The sequence below is a fragment of the Pipra filicauda genome, unplaced genomic scaffold (genome assembly GCF_003945595.2).
Source record: "Pipra filicauda isolate LSUMZ 115617 unplaced genomic scaffold, ASM394559v2 scaffold15_size4787011_pilon, whole genome shotgun sequence".
In the NCBI taxonomy this organism is placed as follows: Eukaryota; Metazoa; Chordata; class Aves; order Passeriformes; family Pipridae; genus Pipra; species Pipra filicauda.
In genome coordinates this window covers 3628415-3651442 of record NW_024104096.1, presented here as the reverse complement: position 1 = coordinate 3651442, position 23028 = coordinate 3628415, and the positions used below count along the sequence as shown (strand labels likewise).

The 23028-nt window shown below is 35.5% G+C and overlaps 1 protein-coding gene across 2 annotated transcripts in view; it reads right to left on the bottom strand.

Annotated features, from left to right (window-relative positions):
• The window catches only part of ADK (adenosine kinase), a 277270-nt gene that overhangs the window by 159052 nt on the left and 95190 nt on the right, over positions 1–23028 (bottom strand). The gene's annotated exons all lie outside the window — the stretch shown is intronic.

Here is a 23028-nt window from a genome sequence, read left to right as displayed (position 1 = left end):
CAGTGGTGCTAAGCTGTTAATGGAAGGATATAAACAACATGAAAATGGAACATCATACTTGGGTTTAGTAAGACAGAGTCATTGGGCAGCTGTATGCTACTGTTAACAATGCCTCAGCCTACTCTACCTGTGACTTCAAAGAGATATAGGGAAGACTGATAAGAGTTTTAAAAATGCCTTGTAATTCTCCAGTGTAAACCACTGTATATGTATTCAAATAATAATTTATAAGTGAAGTTGATGCTGTAGCAAAGAGATGTTTTTAGGATATTTTGCACATGATTTTGTACATCTATAACATTAAAACAAATCTTCCTTTTCAAAACCCATGCATATGTCACCCTCACTCCCCTGCTAGATGATGTGCAGTCTCAATGAACACACCCACACTCAGAAGGGCAGCAAAAAATCCACAAGTGGAGAGACTTCTTTCATTGTCTGGCAGCACAGAATTCATAAAGCACAAACTGTAAACAGCTGCCTATCAGCTTCTATCAGCAACAGTATCAAAAACAGATGGCAAAGGTCAAGTCAAAGTTTATTGACAATGATGAACTTCGACAACCTCTATTAAATTACTTCTTCCTTTAAGGTGTATGTGATCAAAGCAGCAGAGAGATTTTCACTCAGTCACATAACAAGCTATTTGTTGAGATTGAAACATCTGGTCAATCTCTTCTAACACTGCAATTTCATGCACAGTTAGCAATAGGGTACATTTCTTTTCTTCTTCTTACAGGGTCCAGAAGGGTGGCACATATGGCTGATCATTTCATTCAAAAAGGTTTCAATTCCAAGCATTACATACAATTGTTTCTATGCTTTAGAGTATTTTAAGTCTACCTACCATCGTTTTCCATCATCACTGCTGTCTGCTCTACTCTTTGCTATAAAAGCCCACAAATATGACAGAGCACTTAAAGCTTAACAGCTTTTGACTACTGGAGTTAGAAAGCAGTTAAGGCAAGGGAGTTTTTAAAGTGGCAGGTCTTCATCTATCTGTTGTCAAGAATTCCCAATGCATTAAACTATTTACCAAAGCTCTAGTAAAACAGATTATAATTTTTGTTGTAATAGCAAATCTCTCATTTATAAGGCACCTGAGAGCAATTAGAAATCACTCTTTTTACTAATTTATAAATTATGATACATTTTACAAACATAACATACATTATATTTCAAGGGAATATGCTAATTATAAAAATATGATGAAACATAATCCCATTCCTCAATCTGAAATAGCAAAAAGACATAAAATGCTATCTACCCCAAAGGTTGAGAAATGCTTGCCCTTAAAATTATGCATCTATGTTGCCACAGCAACAAGTAGCGAATAATGCAAAATGCACTTCACCCTTCCATTTCTAAATCCCAGTCTTTTTGGTCAAAAAAGCAAGGAGGGCTAGTTGCAAGCATGCCTACAGAAAGTACGATTCAAAGAATTCTAAGCTACTACTAAATAACCTCCATTTTTATTCAGTTAATGGTTGATTTCAACATCTCATACCCGCAGTAACTGATTCCACATCGGCATCTGAACCTTAAAAGTTTACCTAGCAGTTAAAGGAAGACACTGATTCCAAAACTCCTCAGTATAATTATGCATCAAGCACAGATGTTGCATCAAAGGCATAATGGAAGGGTGGTCTGGGAAGGAAGAAGGTAGATAATCTCCATGTGGGAAAAATTTAGTATTTTTTTATTATTTTAACAAAATGTATTACAGAAGTCACATGTAATTATTTACAGTTGAAAGTAGCGCTTGACAATACCTGAATTTATTGGCACATAGCTCAAACACTCCTCTAAGTTCAAATAATTTTCACAGAACAGATAATTTAGTTGCCAACTCCTGTGTACTTCTGAAAAAGAACTGCAAATTGCTCTTAAATTTGTTTTTTTCCTGAATTCAATCACTGCTACGACACTTGACATTTGACTCCCACGATCAGTGTCAGCCTCAGCACTAAACTCCAAGACCTAATTTGGCAGGAGTGAAAGGCAAAGGAAACTTTACATTTACTAGAATGTTGGTTTTGATTCAAAAAAGCCAAAATTTTTGGCTGTTGGCCTAAAAAGAAAAATAACCACATAATTGGACCTGATGAACCTTATCCTATCTTTTGCACAACAGGAAGTATTTTATTCACACTCTAAAATCAAAATCAACAGAAAGAAGAAATGCATACACCAAACACTGGGAAGATGCTTTGCTAGCAACTGAACATCCCTGATCCAGTTAATATTCTTTGAGTAAGGTGTATTTTGAAGTTAATGATTTCCTTTGCCAGTTTCCTCTGAGAAGCTAGAAAGCCCTGACCTGATTGAGATCTCAATTAATCCAGTTTTACATTGATGCAAATTTATTCACTTCAGACTTGTGAGTGATTTATGCAGATGCAAATGGAATCAAATCCATACCTAGTATGACCCTGTATATATTCCCTTTTCATTTGATAATTTATTTTTTACTTTACATAAAGCAGTATCTGCCAGTATGTGGGTATAGCTTCATTATTTCAATGATTTAAAAAACCCTACCCAATAAAATCTTCTACAATGCTTTCACTGACCATTACTAAACTATAACAGTTCAAAAGAACTATGTCAAGGATTGACATCCAGTGCAGGAGATGCTTAAGGTGAACCACTTGAAGAGTTTAATGTAAAACAGGGAAACAATGTCTCATCTGCATTTAAGCACATACAATAATAAGATGCCAAATGTTGAAAAACAACAATTTATGAAACAGAATATGGACTTCCATCTCTTTCATCTTTTCCATGAACATGGCAAAAAAGAATAAATTATATCCAGAATTCCTCCAAGGATAACAAACTATAGTGATTAAAAAAAAAAAGTAAATAGAACTTTACTTTAAAACTATGTTCTTGGTCTAATATTCAAGTTGCAGGAACAGCTCTTTAGCATCTTACTTGTGTACTCAGATTTGCTGAAGATCAGGTAAATCGCCTGACTACAGACAAAACTACAGACAAAAAGAGCATCTCTGAAAATGTGCTTATCTTCTATCCCCCAAATTTGGAATTTTCTAATTTACTTTCTTCTGTATTTTGGAATGCTTGCTATTGATGAAGATTGTACTATGAGGGGAAATGTCAATTCCCAACTTAATTTCAAAAAGGGAGAGATGGAAGGGCTGCCACTGAAGACAGAAAGAAAAAAAACAGAATCAAAAGTATACAGAAGGTACTGTTTTTCAAAACATACTTTAGGATATTTTTGTTTCTACTAGCACCATAAGTAGTAACTGTTAAAAACAAAAAGTTCATGAAAAGTCTTGTGGCCAAAATTTGGTGTGATACAGTCTGAGCCTGTACGTGTTACGGAGGACAAGCAATGTTATTAAATGAGACAGAAATCTTCAGTTGATGCACTGGGAATACAGTGAATTTGGCAATTGTTATCAATTCTGATTTTATAATATGTCTCATAAAATATCTCCATCTGAGCACATACAATAGTCCATTTACTTTTTAAAGAAATATTTTCATGTATGCTTTATAGAAGAAGAAGATCTAAAACAGTCTAAGCAATAATATCATTCAACAAACTCTTGTTTTCTGTTCAGGGACATTTACTGCTTTCAGCAGCATCAGGGAAGCCAACAACCCCATACCTTGCTTGCACTGGCTGCAGGATATGCTAATTGTAAACTCTGAAGATCCAACATATTAGACAGCACGTACTTCACCTAAAACCCTCACTGCATATGTACTAATTAATTTGGATCTAGAACTATCATATTATTACTTTGTTACTTTGTATTGTCATTTTCTGTACAGCACAAAATCTGTTATACTGGAAGTGCACAACTATAAATGTATTTAACTCAACATCTCAGGAAAACTAAAATCAAGTAATATTGGACTAAAAATATCTTGAGATACTTTATTTCTCAGGAAGATAAAAACTGCAATATCATTTTAAGGATGCTGCCTGGAGTTTTTGGATATTATCATTATTGTTAGCTGTTCTACTAGTATTAATTACATCATTACATGATTTCCCATGGATAACAACTTGTAATTCCATCTACTTGGTCTTACAGAGGAGCACAGTAGATTAGGAGGCTGTCAAGATGATAAAATGACATCAAATGCAAATTTGTTTTTTTTAATACAGCATGCAAGATTTGGAAACGCTACTTAAAACAGAAGCAGCAAACTGGCTTCAGGCACTGAATGCATGCTTCAGGCAGCAAAAGTACAAAAAAAAGCTAATACATTAGAATATCTGAATCAACAACAATGAAAAAATTCTATCTAAACTTCATTAAAAAGAGAATCTGTCAATAAATCAACTGAAAGATGACAAGTATCAATATTAAAACACACTAGCTCTAATGAACATAAAACTGTTTCCTTCATGCAAAAGCTAACAAGTTATGATATAAAAGGTTAACTCCTTAGCCCCTGTTTTTAATTTTCCAGAACAAATTCCTAAGCATTTCCGATACTTTTAAACCAAAAGCCTGTTTTCTGCTCATACTTATTTTGATGGAATCTGACTGATATCAGTGGGATTACACCAGTATGGATTAAAAGAGAATGTGGTCCTATTATCTTAATTCTGTTGGTAAACTGTTAATTGTTATAGATAGTGTATGACTGTACAAAATGAAGTCCTCAGGGCACAAATACATTGCTCTATCAGTGGGCTGTGAGGACACTTGTTAGGAACCATAAAACAATTCAAAACTGAACAGACCAGACCAATGCCAGACGCTGTCATGAAAGTACTGCCCAGGTAAATGATTTCAAAGGCAGCATCAACACCTTTTATTTCTATGAAAAACATGTTTCTTTTTACCAGTTCAGGTACAAAAACTTCTTCCATAAAATCAAAGCAATTTCGTACTATAAAAAGCAAGCTGAAATTAAGTTAGACCATCCAGGTATTAACATGACATAACTCACACTTTGGAAAATGCAGTATTATCCCCAGTTATTTTTATTAATATGGCAACATGATTACTCTTATTTTCAGACAGTCTAAAACAGGACTGGACAAAGTGCTACTGAAAGCTAAAAGCCACCTATGGTCAGGGTGGGTTCTCTCTCTGAGGTCTCACTCTCTAGGGAGTATTGTCACCTCATCACATCATCTGACTAGGGACTGGTAACTATCGTTGCCATTGCTTCTAGTTTTATAATTATTATTTACCCTTTCTTTCACTATTTTTAATTTCATTATTATTTTCCAGAAAAACCAATGTAGCTGTCACACAAGAAGAGACTGATTTTTGTGAGGCTGAAATCTGTTATGCCCTAGGTTTCACACTGAACGAAATTTCAGAGGAGCAAGACCACCATCATCAAATTCTCAGAGTGCCTGACAAGTATTTACAACATTTAAATTCAGCCTACTAAGGCTAGTATTTCTGTTGATGAAACACAATATGGTAATGAAGAGTCTTCAGACCTCTCCAGTTTTCTCCTGGAAGTGCATATCCACTTAAAATTTTGCTATACAGTAAACTCCATAAAGCAGAGAAGAATTCTCTCTCTTCATTCTGTTCCTATGGACCACTGTGATTCCTTTTAGATCACATGAATACCCACAGACAAACACAAGGCAAATACTGAGCAATATCCTCCTCTAAAGGGTAGGTTAGAAATGAACCCACATTCAGCAAGTTCAAGTCGACTTCTTTAGTAGCAGCTCCTATTTCACTACATCCCCAAACCAATAGAAAGTTACAAAGGAAACAAGTATGACCAGCTTACAGGTAACCTTTGTTCAGACACCAGTGTGTCATGCCTGGTGTGTCTCAATCCAGATTTATTAATTCTTCAGGTTGCTCCCTCAAACAGGAGAAATAATTATCATAGTGAAGATTCCTTCTAGTTTTAGTGATACTAAAAGCTCATTCTTTAGCAGCAATATTTTTGATGAGTTGTCTCTCCACAACAGAGTCCCAGCATGGTGTCTTCTAGAACCTTTTACACACCAGCCAAAACACAGACTTGATTTTCCAAAATTTATTTGTTAAAATCCCAGTCTAACCCAGTATTTTAACATTTTGGAAAGTTTATGGTGACAAATGCAGGAAAACAATGCTGTTACAATCATTCCTGCAATTAAATATGACTTATAGTATTAATCACGTCAACATTTCCTTTTTTTCCTCTGCTAAAAGCCAAAAGCAGCACTCTTAAGTGAAGGAATTGTATCCAATTTCCTCTCTAATCCATTACCCAGTTCAACAGTTGCTCAAATCTGAACAAAAGATAACAATGTTAAAAAATGAGAGCTAGAAATACATCAAAACAGAGCTCATGGACTGTTTTGGAATGAGGCTTTAAAAAGACAACAATTCTACAGCATTGTAAGGCTGCACATTCAGAAGATGTCAGTGTAGAATGCTGTGAAACTCCTTTTAACCCCGACCTTACCAGAGATCACACACACCTAGCCAACTCCAGGTTGCTCCAGGTTACATTAAGCTAAGCTTCCTCACCCCCACCCCCCCAAAATATCAAAACCAAGACAACAACAAAAATTCCCAAGCCGACCAAACAAAAACCAAAACAAACCTCAACAGTGATACAGAAGTCTAAGCTTATTCCACAAATGCTTTGAACTCCTTAAAAATCAAAACAAACACAAAAATCCTCTGAAACTGTTACTAAACTGTCTGTCCACATCCCTGCCAGTTTGCCTATACCAAGTTTAGATCAGCAGATTGTATTCCTGTACACTGAGGAAGAAGTACAACAGAGAACAGAAATTTCAGGGAGAATTCTACAGCACAGCAATGAATTGTGACAACTGGCAGTGTGCAACGAGGGATCCCACTTAGAGAATATTAATAACCTCTGTCAAGTCTGTAGAAATCAGCTGATTTATGGAACTCAAGAGTTCAATGCTGCACATGAAATTTCTATTGAGAGAAAAATCCAATAGAAAAAAAAATCCAATGTTTTTTTGAGATGTAAACTATCTTAAAATAAGGAAGCAGTTATAACTACCGCACAGGAGTGAGCATTATGTAGTCATTCAATATTTTATTTTGTCACTTTAACAGCTTAAGTACATCTCAAGATGTACCTTCTTTATTGTAATACACAGCTTTTGTACAATCACCTCTTTATGGCAAAGGACTAGTTTTTGCTCACTTACAAGCATGTCACTAGAAGACTATGTTGACCCAGCTGATTTCCTCTGAAAAATTCTACTTTTCTGTCTAGGAGAGTACACCACCCCAAAACTTCCTACTGTAGCTATTTGGAAAACATTCACCAATTGTTCTCCCTTGAACAACCTATTATTCTAAGTCAAGGTCTTCTTGTACTGTAGTAATGAAACAAATGTACCTGGAAGAAAACCAAGCTATTGTTACCATTACACAGGCAAAATTTGTTCACAATAAATTGTTCCCAGGTATGTATATAAAACTGTGCTGCTTTCATTAGGACACATAAAATCTTCAGCATACCCCTTGAAATTTAAATGAAAGGTGAGCACTGAGAAGGTATTATGAAGCAATTTACACTTCTGTGTTTTGTACCAAACTCCAGTAAAAGCCTAAAATTTGTTTAAGAAAAGACAACAGATAATAAAGGACTTAAACATTTACCTTACTATTCTGTTTTCATACCAAAAGAAAAGACATTCGGCTTATTCAGAAATAGCAAAAATATTCACCTAACCCAAGCAATAAATACTGTATATTCAACCATTATAATTTGTGCTATTTATTGCGTTCTGAAGACAATGTCTCCCACAAAGCTCAGTAAAGATGGAATTGCACTTAGTACTCTGAAAACAAAATGAGTTCAGGTTGGACATCAGGAAGAATTTTTTCACTGGAAGGATGGTTAAGCATTTGAACAGGCTGGTGGTGGAATCACCACCCCTGGAGGTGTCCAAGGAACAACTGGATGTAGCACTCAGAGCTACCCCAACTTCCCCTAAGTATCTCACTCAACATACAAAGAATTGAAAAAACAAATACAACATTATTAACACCAAATGAAGCAGAAGAAGGGGTTTGAATACGTAACTCAGTGGTTCTCTTAATTAAAGTTCTCAAAGTATTTCTGCGAGTAATTTTTCATGAGGTTATGATAATGTTAGATGTCAAAATGGCTGACAGAAACAAGTCAGATTTTTCATTATAAGTAAACTTCAAAAAACCTCTCATTTCAGCTTATTTAATTGCACAAATAAAATAAGGCTTTTTTACATCTTACAGAATCAGTAATGAAATTTTACTACTTTCGTTATGCTATACATTCAACATAATCATACAGCAAGTATTCAAAAATTAACTGATCTTCTAATAGCTCTGCCTCAACAAATCAATAGGTTTCTGCACAGTACAAAGTAAACTAGTCTATCACTCTAATAGTTTTTTTTTCCTTTGAGTCTAATGATCACATTTCAGTAACCAACCGACCAAACACAGCTTAATTAATTCCTTTACCTCATTGAGAAGTTATTCTTCTCTTGACATTCAGGCATAACTCCCATTAACGTTAATGGAAGTTATGCATGTTTATCACAGTGACAATGAACTCTTTTAGATACACAGTACAGAATACGCAGGCAAGTGTGAAGATGCTTTGATAATATATTGCACTTCCCAACTCCAGCACAGAAAAGTTCTATGCTTCAGAACCTGAGCTATTTAGTCACAGCAGAGAGAGTTCTAAGTGGAGATAGTCATCACAGCTGTTGAGAACTACTTCTGTTTGCTTGTTTTAAACAGCTTAACTCTTTAATGTGAGGGTCATACAGAGAAACACTGAAGAGGAAAAAATGTGTCTTAACGTTTAGCTCTTTAGATAAAATAGCTTAAATTTAAGATATTAGAGAGTGTCCGAAAAAGGGCTACGAAAATGGTGAAGGGCCTTGAGGAGAAGCCATACAAGGAGCATCTGAGGTCATTTGGTCTTTCCAGCCTGGAGAAGACTGAGGGGAGACCTCACGGCATTCTACAACTTCCTTGTGAGGGGAAATGGAGGGACAGGCACTGATCTCCTCACTCCTGTGACCAGCGACAGGACTTGAGGGAACGGCATCAAGCTGAGTCAGGGGAGGTTTAGGCTGGATGTCAGGAAAAGGTTTTTCACTCAGAAGATGGTTGAGCACTGGAACAATCTCCCCAGGGAAGTGGTCACGGCACCAAGGCTGACAGAGCTGAAGAAGCGTTGGGCCAATGCTCTTGGGTACAGGTTGTCCCGTGCAGGGCTCAATGATCCTTGTGGGTCTTTTGCAAATCAGGATATTCTATGATTTGATGAACTTTGAAAGTGTTAAGAAAACACATCTTGGTAACTTAGAAGAATAGGAAAAAAAAATCATATGATGGGACAAAAGGGACAATATTTACAGGTGGGTGGATCTGCAGTTCTGAGGAACAAATCACCAGTGCAACACACATACAGAATAAGGTCTTGAGGAAGAGGGAGATGTGGTGCTGAGGGGAAGAAGCTGCAGTGATCTACCATATGAAGAGAAGACTGAGCAGATTAAGATGTCATAATGTTCTACACACTTAAAATAATGAAATTCAAGAGTTTGACACTGAATTTAATTTGGCTAATGAAAGCTTACCTGCAACTATCCCATATTTTGTTTTTAATCTGCAATTTGTGCTGTCTTTTTATCCATTTATTATTTCTTCAATCTGGAATACCGGGCAGAGTAAAACAAAGCTATACAGTGGGTGAAAAACTGTGCCTTTAGATTACTTAAACTTAAGTTTTCATAATAAATTATACCTAATAGATTTTTAAATACTTCATAAAAACTGTGACACCCATGTTCAATTTTACAGTTACAGTTTGTATAATCTAAACTCAAGTTATTTTTAAAACACTGAATAGAAGACTGGATTGTTTCAGCCACAAAAGGAAAGTTTCTTTGAAAGACTGCCAAAAATACTTTCATAGCTGATATGTAGTTGACACATTAACCTGCTAAATGTTTGTGGAAGTATTAATGACTAAGCAAGGGATATCAAAGACAGTGAATAAAAGAACAAACAGCTGCCAGCACTTTGCATTCCATTCTGCTATCATAGCTCATATGATTGGCAAAGGAAGTTACACCTACTTTATAATAATAATACTACATTTGGCAAAGACTTCTAGATGGAAGTATTCCAGCACTCAATTTTCCAAAAGGTGTTGTATGATTCATTAGAAAGATCAAAATAAAATATACTACTATAGTAACTGCAATACTTCAGAGAACTATAAAAATAATGCATCAAGATCAGCAGCCTGCTAAGATACATAATCAGTATTATTTTTACTCTGATATACTTTTTATTATTATCTGATTTTGATCCAGTTGAAAGAGTTCAGTTTAAATATATATTAATGGCCAATTGACTTGGTGCTGAGCATTTTACTGAAGAATGGTTTTTTTGGAGACTATGATAGCATAAGAGTCCTATTTTAAATACTCCATTCTACAGAAGTAATGATAGGAAATATTAAAAATTTCAGTGGACTACCCACTGAAAAAAACATGGAAATTAACATTTAAGAGCTACTTACGGCTTTCAAAATCCCCCAAGAGCCCAAGTTCCGTAAAAAGCCAATAAAATGTGAAGTTTCTACTTTATTTTTATTATTGGTCTAGTAATTACTCAGTGTAAAATGATTCGTAGATGTCTACGATGATCAATATTTAAAACTTACGTTAACTTTTATCCAGTATGTTAATCTTGATAATATCTTTGCTTATATCTTCAACATTTAATAGATTTCAAGTACTGATTGCAAACAGGTGACATTTAAAAAAAACCCCACCCAGTTTCAGAACCTGTTGCAAACCTGTTGATTACAGAATCATTATTATGGAGATGACAGGAAGTGTCACCATAAACCAGAAAACATTATACAAAAGTTGACCTTAAATCCCTTGGGGTTACTAAACAGATTAAATTAGTCAGATATAAGTGGTTTAACAGACTATAAATACAAATTATATAAAATGTACACTCTCAAGTAATACAAGGAGTTTGTGCCCAGCAGGTGAGTGTATATACTAATATTTGCTCACACAAAAGTAACTTTTAAAATTAAACCTTTAAATTTTAAAAAGATTACTTTTAAAATGTGAAAACACTAGTTAAACATGCTGTCACAAAGTTCACGAAAAATCTTTCTTAAATCTTTCTTTGTGGAACTTATAATATGAATGAGCATTCAGAAACTGTCTTCAGTTTCTGACTCAGAGTATAAATAGAATCACAGTATCATAAATATTTAAGGAAATGAATAAACAAAAAATTCCCAGGGGGAAAAAAATATTTGTTTCATGTACTTATTTCTCAATACCTTCCTGTTAGGAAGCAAGAGTCTAGGGATCTCTTATCCACAAAAGCACTATCATCCCAATGTGCTTAATTAGCTCTTGATTGGGAACTAGACAGGAGAGTAATAATGAGCTACATATATTTATTCTACTTCACTGTTTGCACCATGCATGTTTACTGATGTAAAAATTGATAAAATGACAATTCATATTCAAACACAAGGCACCAAACAAAATGGGAGACAGCCTTACTCCTTGTGGAACACACCTAAGGAAATGAATCAATCCCTCCTTTCATCAAGAAAATGGGCAGGCTCCCTCTTGGATAAGCAAAAAGCACAGTGAGTTTACTAGGGACTGAATTTGATGTCTCTGGAAGACTTCACAAGCCACAGTAACACTAATCTGAGAAGTTGGCTCAGCACACTCAGACGTTCAGGTCTGTGCATGCAGGGATTGCCAGCAGCTCCCCACCCTGTCTCACTCCCACCTTGGCTGCACACTCCTGTGTGCCTGTGCCTGGCTCAGGCCAGCTCCAACAAGGGCTTCTGGGGCTTCTCCCAGAGAAGCAGCAACCACTTTTGGGGGATGTATTTACATAATAATTGTTCATTATACTGTGCCCAACAGCTGCCTCTATTTTGCATTTTGCTTTCCTACTAGTTTTCACTTACACTTCTTCACATGCCTTGTTTTCTGCCTGTATTCCAACACTGCAGCACAACATAATGAGCATTTTGGGTAGGGAGGCACATAATTTCAGGTGGCTGCTTCATAATGAGCACTCTAAAATAAAAGTCGCGTTCACCTGCCCTGTCAACTTCTTGACCACCATCCCAAACCCTAAAAAATCAAGAGTATTTCCTCAAATAATTTATTTAACTTTTAATAAAAACTAAAAAAAACAAACAAACAAAAAACAAACAAAAAAACCAAAAAACAAACAAAAAAAAACAAAACCAAAAAAAACCAAAACAAAACAAAAAAAAAACAACCAAACACAAAAACCTGCCCTAAGTAAACCTGTGAAGATTTTACACCACGCACTACCAAGTTTTTATCTCTGCACTTAGGAAAGCTTTGGAAGTGTTTACTTCCAAAGCAGATAAATAACATCCGTTTCAGGATAAAAATTATGTTCCAGATCAAAAACTTAAAAAACAGCAGAGTTCTACTAAGGAAAACCATCAATCTGTCATTTAATTAAAACTATTACAAATTTACATAGTTGGTGAAGTAAGAACATGAAAAATATGCACAGAGAATTTTCAATCCAGCTGTTAGAAACATGATCAAGTACTTCAAGTACCATTTCTTACAGACAATGTCTGCTTCAGAGACTTACAGCTTTTTGCCCACAGGTACTAATTGGCATCTATAAAAAATTATATGATACAACAGATTGACTGCTGAAACACCAGGTACTGCAAATATGGGGAGCAAGAAATAGTTCTTACACTTAAGAAAAGGGAAAACATGGTATGGATACCTGACGAAGTGCAATGTGACCTTAACATCAAGCAAGATTACAGGCACTCTTCCTGAATAGCTGAATGAAACATAAGGAAGTAAAAGTAAGAAAAATGTTACAGGGACTTCCTAAGGGTAGATTATGCCAGACAAATCTGACATTTGTCTTTGATATTTAATATACCTGGACTTGACTGAAGTATCTGATTTAATGCTGTTGAGGGAACCATTAATGAAGCTGCAGAAATGGAAATTGGTGCTATACAAATCCCACAAAGTCACATGCAGTGGTGGCTGGCAATGGATAAATAAACGACCACCCAACTTAGGTAACCTAAGATGCCTTAAAAGACACAATATTTTTTAATAAAAAACAAAAAGCAAACAAACATACCACACCCCTCCCCAAAACAAAACCTCCAAACCCATAAAAAAACAATAACAAAACCAACTAATGGGGCATTACCAATATCGAGTGTGAAACATTAAGTCCATTGTAAGCACCCTTATTAGGACCACAACCAGAACCAGTCTGGTCACTGTTTTCAGAACAGAAAAAAAAAATGAATAGAACAGTAAGATCATAAGAATGAAGAGGGTATAAAGGGATCCTAAAATAGTTTAGTTTTTTATAACTTAATAAAAAAAGGATGAAAAAGATTTTATACATTAGATTATACATCTTCCTCCAGTAAGATTAATAGCTCAGTGAATGAAGGGAGCTTAAAGGATGTTGTTTATCTTGACTTCAGCAAGGCTTTTGACAGCTTGTCTCGCAACACTCTCAAATGATGAAGTAAATGTAAATGGACAGTGAAGTGGACTGAAAACCACCTGAACTTCTGGGCTCAAAGAGTTGCAGTCGGCCCAGTAAATCCAGCTGGAGACCAGTGACTGGTGGTGTAACCCAGGGAATGATACTGAGGACAACACATCTTCACTAAGGACCTGGATGATGGGCCAGATTGCACCCTCAGCACACTTGGAGACAACACTGAACTGCAAGGAGTGGTTAACAGACCAGATGGCTGCAGGGGACTTTAACAGGCAGGAGAACAGGCCAATAGCAATCTTATGAAGTTCAACAATAGTAACTGGAAAGTCCTGCACCTGGGGAGGAATAACCCCCTTCACCAGGATGGCTTGGGTAGAAAGCTGTTTTGAAAAAAACAAACCCACATGGAGGCTCCAGTGGACTAGTCAAACATGATGCAGCAACGCACCCTTGCAAGAAAGACTACCAACAGCATCCTGGGGGTGCACTAGGAAGAACTCTGCCAGCAGGTCAAGGGAGGTGACTGCTCCCCTGTCCTCAGCAGGACACACCGGACTGAGCCCAGTGAAGGGCCACTAAGATGATTAGTGGATTGGCACAGCTGTCACGAGGAGAGACTGAGAGAGCTGGGACTGTTAAGCCCGGAGAAGGTTCAGTGGAGGTCTTACCAAGGTGTATAAATAGATTATGGGAGAGAGCAAGGAAGACAGAGCCCAGCTCTTTACAGTGGTGCCCGTCCAGTGAGAGAACGAGGAGGAATGAGCACAAACTGAAAACCAGGAAATTCTATTTAAGCGTAACGAAAACACTGTTTTACTGTGAGGGTGGTTGAAAGCTCTCACAGGTTTCCCAGAGAGGCTATGGAGACTCCAGCCTTAAGTCATGCAAAACCTGACAGTACACAGCAACCTGCTTTAGCTGATCCTGCTTTGAGAACCAATCTCAGCAATGCTGCAATTCTGTGTAAACATCAAAATGGCTACTCAAAGGAGAACCTTGACGCAAACATGGAAGCAAATTATCCAGAAAACACACAGAACACAGATTACACTATTATTTACTTTGGAACAGCTTTTTAGAAAAAGCAGAGGAGGGTAGAAAACCAATCAGATGGTTTTTAGATGAATCTGTCAAATCTGTGAAGGGGAATACAAGACATAAGTGCCTGTGGTATCTAGACAACTTCAGGTCTTACTTTCAAAAAGAAAGGTAACTTCATACCTCACATCTGCAGCTAGCACGAAATAATTCACTGAGTATGTACACCACTGAGTATTCATTATTACAGCCTCCACAGATGTGCAACCATCTTTAGGCAGCCCCAAACTAAGTGAACCTTGTCCTATATTAAATGAAATTTCCTCTTCAGGCAATTATGAGATTGACATTTAAATAGCATGCTCAATTCTCTTTCTTTAAGCAAAATTAACCAGAAAATTTAAATTAATGAATAATTCCAAAACCAGGGGCAAGTTGTACATAGTCTGTGTCTCACATGACATCTTTGATGTTTACTGAGAACAACAGGATTGCAGTCTGACAACTTACAAAGCCTCCAGAAGTCAAATTAATTGTAAGTGCTCATATTAACTTAATACTTTAGTAACTGTGACTGTGACCACTAAAAGTACCTTAGGCTTTACTTTTTTTACCTTAGCAACATTTTAATTAACACACCTTAACGAATATGGTAATGAAAGAAACCAAAACCAACCAACTCCCAGCTCTAAAAACACTGAAGTCCAAAATTTCTATTAGGATTTTTTAAATGCCTCCATTTAGCATGATTTCTAGAATTAAAGATAAAACCCCGAATGAATAAGAAACAGCTAAGAGATGTTAATTTTCAAACCTAAACCTCCAAAAGTTGAGACATTTAAAGCAGGCTATGTCACCTCTCCTTGACCTCTGGGTCTCAAGATCACAGTAGGTAAGAAGTCTATGTTTTGTTTAATCTATTTTACTCCAAAGCAACTTCAGTTGCCCTACCAACCATGGCATATCACAGAATTTCTGAACAACTGATTTCATGGCAAAAAACAATGCAATATACTACAGACTAAACATTCAAAACCTACACCAATTGAGGTTTTATTTTTTTATTTTGAACAGATCAGCAAGTTATCAGTTTAGTGTATGACTGTAATAGAGGATGTATCAAACAATTTATGGCATGGAATAATAACTATTAGTCCTAATCATATATTTTTCTTGCATACGAAAACAAGTTTCTACAGACTTCAATTAAAAATTCTGTTTTCTACTGAAGTACATTCAAATACATCAGTATGTGGAGTTATCCTGCCTTCTCATTTGGCAGTTTTTAACTGTTATCACTAAATTTCCTTTCTTGTAAACAGCAGCTGTCCACACAATACACAAAATTACATTGTGATTATTTTGGAATGGCAGGATTTTCTTAAACATTACTTAAAAATTTGACCTACGTTGGCATTCAACATATGCTCTTCATTGGCTTCTAAAACTCACCCTACTTCAAATAATGTAAATAGACCACTACAATATTAAGTAAAAATCTTAAGTTACTACTTTATCACAGTGTCCTTCTAGCAAGCTTTTACTATCCTCTGATCTTACAAAAGGAACACGTGATGCAAAGAAATTCCCTTCTCACCACACTTATGGATTATGTTCCATCTGATCCATAAACTACAAGTAGCCAAGCAGTTCCTGAAATGACTGTTGTGACATCTCCATACTTAAATGTTTCTGAATTTAAAACTTTGATAAAACACTTCAGAAAATGCTGAGGTATCTACCACAATGTATGTTTCCAAGGAGAATATACGGATACTCTAGCTACAGACGACGTGTTATTTATTCTTGCTAAATCAGAGGAGTAATTCTGCCAAATATTTCACTTGGTAACATCCTGCATAGAAATATATCAGAAAAGCAAATATATAGTAGCTATAACCTAAAACACACTGCAAGTAGGAAAAAAAAAAGGACCTTGGGGAAAAAGAGCTATATTTAACTACTAAGAAACCATGGGACAACTATATTTCACTTGAACTGATAAGACCAGAAATGTCTATTTTTTGACAACTAACATTTAGAAACTGTCAGTTCCTGTGTTTAGCAATCTTTCATCTCTGTAACAATTCTTTGTAGCCACATTTTCAATCCTAAAAGAATGAAGAAACTTAACTTTTAAGAATGTTTTCTTTTACTAGAAATAGCTTCTGTCAGTGTTTCTTCAGTGTGAATCAAGACTCATAAAAATTTTCAAGACTACATGCCTAAATAACTGAAATTCGGTATTAAATACACTGACTTCCATGTTCAATAATATCAGATAACTCCAATGCCTACTGATATTGATGAGAGATAAAATATTGAATGTCAACACTGAAAGCTCAGTAGCTCTGAGTGTTTTTGTGTGACCACTCAACCAGAAGAGAACATGAAATCTTTCATGAGAAGTTCCTGTTCTCATGTACGATATAACCAAAGATATTCTCTGACACAACAGAAATTAGCTGTATGAGACTCCCACTTGCCAGCAGGATAGAGGATTTACAGAACTGGGATGTCAAAATTTGATTCACATTTAAACATACTCAGGTTCTTCCAGCTTCATTGTTAGAGAGTTGGGGCACAGGAGCATGCAAAAATCATTTCATACCCAAACTACACCTAAAATTCCAAATACAACTTCAGACACCTAAATGTTTCAGAAGATAGGAAGAAGGGCTAAGTGGCAGAAATGCCCTTGCCCACTTGTGTGGATGCTAAACAACAAATAAAAAGCCCCAGAATGGTACTTGGGGCAGAATTTGCAAAGACCAAGAGAGAAAAACAAGAGAAGCCAGGGAAGTGCAAGCCAGCAGGCTGCCTCTTTGTCAGCTACCTGTCATGTGGAAACATGTAGCTCCGGGACTCCTCAGGCCCTTTCCTACACAGGTCTTAAGTGGAATCTAGCAAACATGCCCAGCATGAAAATTTCTGGGGTATGCCACCCAGTCTTATTCTTTTAAATTATAATAATCATCAAAAATATTATTATAAATTCTAAAACAGGCGGTCAGTATTCTTTGTAAAAGTCACAAAACCGCTCAAAAAAGTTGCAAAGTCAATTTGGCTACCACCCATGGTGAATCTAAACTCCTCTTCACTTAGTCCAAGAACTGAAATCAGCATGTCCAACATAACTTTATTGGAATCATTTTCTGTGACATCAGGTAACCATAACCAGAATTAATACTGAAAAACACATTTCTACTTTAATAATCTTCAGAGCTAGCTCCTATTCTGGCAGATGTACAGTGTTAAAAGCAGTGTCCCTTTTAGTAGCCCTGCGGGCTTCCTACTCTTCACATTCTAATATTCAGTGCAAAGGTAAGAGAGACTCATGATCTGCTCACTTCAGTTCCTTCTCTGCTGTAAGTATATGAATAAGCTACTTTTTACCATTCACTCTCTGTACTTCTAATGTTTCATACAAAAGTACTTAAAACCAAAATGAAGACGTTAAATATAACACACTTAATCACTCTGATCTGTTACATGGCCCTCTAGAAGAAAATAAAATGGCTTTCCTGGATGCATAAACAGATATCCCTATGGGTTTTTTCCTAATTGGTGCATTAAAAACACGGGTTTTGAAAAAATAGAAGTAGTAAGATTTATCCTGACCCGCATGCAATGTTCTTAAATAATATGTAATTTTACTGCTTTTGAAAATGTTACTTAAGAAATAAAATTGATAAAAAGCAAGTAAAAACTGCATGCCACTGTTCTAGTTTTTTACTGAACTACCAATAACGCACACACTGAGAAAGATTGGTGTTGAAAAATTACTGCCTGCTAAAATGGATTTAGTACAAACCAGAATGCATAGTATAAAAGAAAATTGATCACTACTTACAGAGTGCTATAAATGAACACAGTGCTTTACAGATAAACATTAACAGGGTTCCTTCCCCTTAAGAGCGTATAATTGAACTCAAATGGGATACTCTGAATGACAATTAAGGTTTTGTGAAAATGAGCAGAGACATTGTTATTGCAAAGATGAATATAGAAAGAAACAACAGAGGCTTGCATACTCCCTGCTTGATTTCCTGCAAAAGCTGTAATTTGCACACTGCTATTGTTCTGATGGCTGTAGGCATTTGTCCAAAGGAAAGATTATGTACCTGTAATTTAAAGGGTGGCAATTGACTATTAGAACTATCAGGTTTGATATTTCTTTTATTAATACAGAACACTCACAGAAAAGATAAGAATTCTATAATCGATGTGGTTCACTGCTTAGAGTATGACATTATTTTTCATCCCAGGACAAATGAGCACAGTTATAATACACATTTTGTTCAGCTTCTGCTTGTGGTGGAACAGACTGAAAGCTGTTTGACACAGCCAAGGAGATCAATACAGATGAGATGACAAATGACCACCAGCTGTGTCGAGTACACTGCAAATGTAGTACACAAAACCCAGAAGAGAACAATCAGAAATAAATGACGTGAAGTAGGAAACAGTCTCTGTCAAAAGACTATTTTAGTATAGTTCTCTCAAGGGTCCTGAGGCAGTTCACAGATTAATTCCCAGAATGAAACTCTATGTGAACCTTCAGAAGTAACCTATAATAGGACAGCTGGGGACATTCCTCTGTCACTGGCAACAACGTAAAATTAACAAAATCAAGAGCCAGGTAAACTCATAGGCACTCTAAAAGACAAGCTAAGAACATTTTGATGCAAATGCTGCAGTTGAGAAAAATCAACCAGACACTTTTTACAGCTTTAGTAACTTAGAGCTACTCCTTATTCCAGCATCTATTTAGAATGCACTAAAGCACAAAGAACTGAGATGATGATCAAAGATTTTCTAATAAATTACATAAGAAGGGATAAATTCAAAGTTTTCTTCAAAAGTTAGACACTAGACTATCTAAGAAAGAAAACTTGGAGGGAACAAATGGCCTTCTTGATCACACTACACTAAAATAAACCCCAAAATACTGTAAGATATGACAGGAGAAATGTAAAGCATAGGTAAATGTAGAACCATCAAACCAACAAAGCAGGCATGAGCAATGAAGTAGTCAAGTTGTTTGAGAAATACTTGAATAAAAGATGGTTTGGGGTTCTTTAGGGTCCCTTGGTTTTGGGGTTTTTTGACAAACAGGAAAAACACTCAAAATAATTAGACAAGAAGAGAAATACTGATACAGCAACAGAAAATACTACTTCTTTTCCACTAAAATCAACTTAATTTATAACCTAATGCTTAGATACCTACAGAGACAAAAGGAGATGTATGAGTATCTGAAAGCTTTTCAGACAAATAATAAATATAAAGTATTCTTAACCATACATTAAGATGATGAGTTTCAAACATCATCCTTTGACACAAGGGGAAAATCACCTATTTTTAAATGTCCTCATTTCTTATCCATGAGATCTGAGAAAAGGTGTCCACCCACATCTAACATTATCACAGTGCACAAGAACAATCCAACCACTGAAAAGGAAAAAGAACACTGCTGTGGGATCATCCAAAAATCTGCAGTGTTGTCACTTATGACGCAGAAGGCAAAAATTAAGGTGAAAATTATGTATACCGTTCTAAAACTTTGTTAATATATCTTTTGTTAACTGTGTATAGAACTTCACAAATTAACTTCTCCCCCTAATATCCAAAAGAAAAGTATTGCAAATTTTTTGGCAGGAAATGGAAAATATATATGCATGAAGAGAAACAACAAAGATTCATCAAGAGTTTTTTTAGAGATAAATCAAAATACAACTAACATTCCATATTTCATCTGTCACAACAAAGGAAAATCTGAAAGAGATGGTAAGAGACAAACTCAAACCCATATGATTAGGCAGCTAATGCTTTTCCAGTGCACCTTCATGAGCATTTATTCTGTTAGTGATAGCTCATCTGTTTCTGTAACTAAGAATTCAACACCATGAGAAGTGTTTTTAACTACAGAGGTGGGCAAAAGAAAGCTGGAAAGCAGAAGCATTATTGAAACAGGACACTATAAGTAGTAAAAGTAACACTCCCAACCTTTGCAACATCATTACAGTCAGTACAGCAGCTAAACATCAAACCTCGTTAATGCTGTTGCTTTAAGCCTTTTCATCTAAAGTAGGTCCTGAAATAATATAAAACTTAACGAAAAGTTGGAGTGCTATTTGAACAGGATTTTCAGTAAGTCAGATTACACATATTAGAAAGCAGATGTTATAAAAAGAAGGGGCTTAGAGGTGTTACTATACCAATGCTATTGTTCATTATGTCAGAGAGGAAACCCACATTTGGTCCATGATTCCAGATTGTCTGATCTCACCATAGAATTTCAACCATAACCTGAAATATTTCCTTTAATGTAGAACTGAGTGTAGCAGTTAAAAAAAAATATTGAAGCAGATATGAACAACTTGTTTTTTTCATAAGGGCAGTGGTAAGCTGATAGAAATTTGGGGATTAAAAACCAGTTAATACACAATAGTGATGAAAGCAATGCTGGCATTTGCAATGTTCTTACAGGTCTACAATCGTTTCTTTCAGAAAAGAAAATTTGAAATATGACACGAACAAGTTTTCATTGAGTTTTACACAGAAAAACTGAAGAGAACACAATACATTTGCTAGAAGCAAATCACTGAGACAAAGAAGTGCATTTAAATTAACCACTGAGAACAATATCTATATTTAAAGGGATGTGTATTGAAAATGTCAATTCCTTATGCTATTTAAACATGTAATAAAAGCAGGCTAAACACTTCAGCTTCATTCACAGAATCTGTTTTACACACATGCTACACAAAGTGAATCTAAATCTATCTCTTAATTGTACCAGATGCAAAATTAGTGAAAGCTTATCCTTTACTTATTACAGGACTGCCCTCATGTTCATAAATACTGGCTTCAAGTGACAGTTATATTATGCAAAATTCTCCATTATAAGAATCCTTTTAGAAGCCTCACTGTTTTTATTGGGTAATAAAGTTCAAGTCACTCCAGTGGAACCTTTAGAAGAATTTTCTTTAATATGTCATTAACACCACCTCATAAACTAAATTGTTGATTTGAGGAAAACAGCACACATTTCCTGCTGGACAATTTACACCTAAGAATGCATAAGTATAGTATTTTTACTTTTTATATGATGACTTTGCTGCTGTTCCAATACCAAAACCACTGTATTGGAGAGACTTACCAGGAAACTTAATTTCTAGAAGTAATGTGACATGGAGCATTAGACAAGTGCTGATTTTCACTGATAATACTATCTATAGGGCTATATATTTTCTACCTCTAAGTGTGTTTTTCCATCTGAAGCTTAACACACTGCTGTTGTAATATGATTTTTTGTCAACATACTCGACAATGGCAACATACTAATGACACATCATGTCATTATCTTATACATGTGTATAATACTTTTACATCTGAAAATGCACTTGCTTCCCCCACTGAGTATAATTATTTTCTCTTTTTTTACACTTTCCCGACAACTGTTCAAGTTATCTATAAAGCTGTTGAAATTAAATGGAAATTTTTTTTGGTGAAATTTAAAATGTTTTAAGTAAAAACAGAGTAAATTCTCAATTGTTTGCATAGACTAATTAAGAACCACTTTAAAACCATTTATTTGCAACATTTCTATAAAAGCACACTGCTCCCTTCACACATGCACATACACACAAAGAAGGCCAGAGGCTCCATTTGGATTTCTAACTTCTGAATTTTGAAGCACCCCCAATACTTCTTAAATGATTTACTGAATGGAAGAGTCCACTCAATACAGTGAGTTAGATAAATAATTTATAACATTTATTTACTTGCTTTGTGCTGGTTCTGAATCTGTATTCCTGATAACGTGCAGCTCTTAGTTTGCACTGTGGCTATTTTAATGTACTATGTCATGGCTGTAGGAGCTTAATTATTTTAAATCATTTTCCCAGCTGGACACCACAGATTTTTCACCTTCCTCATTAAAAAAGTGTATTGCATACCCATTTAATGCACACTGGTAAATGTGCATTAAATCCGCAAGTCCTCCTCTATTTGTCAATATTAATACTGAGTTTAATAGATGGAAAAAAATCCTCTGAATAACCACATGATTCCTGAAAACAAGCATAAAACCAAAATGCTTTACAGTGATGGAGACAGTGTTCCATTCAAAGTATATCTTTACAATTTAACGTCCCAGATCCCACCATTTTGCAACTCTTGCCACTAATACAGCTGGTTATGGTAACTTAAAATATTTTTCCATCTTGCAATTAAAAAACTATTAAATATTGGGACACGTTAATAACTCTCTCTCATTACCACATTAGAAGTCATTATTGTCACCACACAGTATAATGTAATGCTGGATTAATATAGTGGAAAATTGCTAATCATATAATAACATTTCAATGTTTTTACTACATTAGCAAAACTGATTAAGAATAAAGTGCAAATAATAAATAAGACAATTTTACAAGCA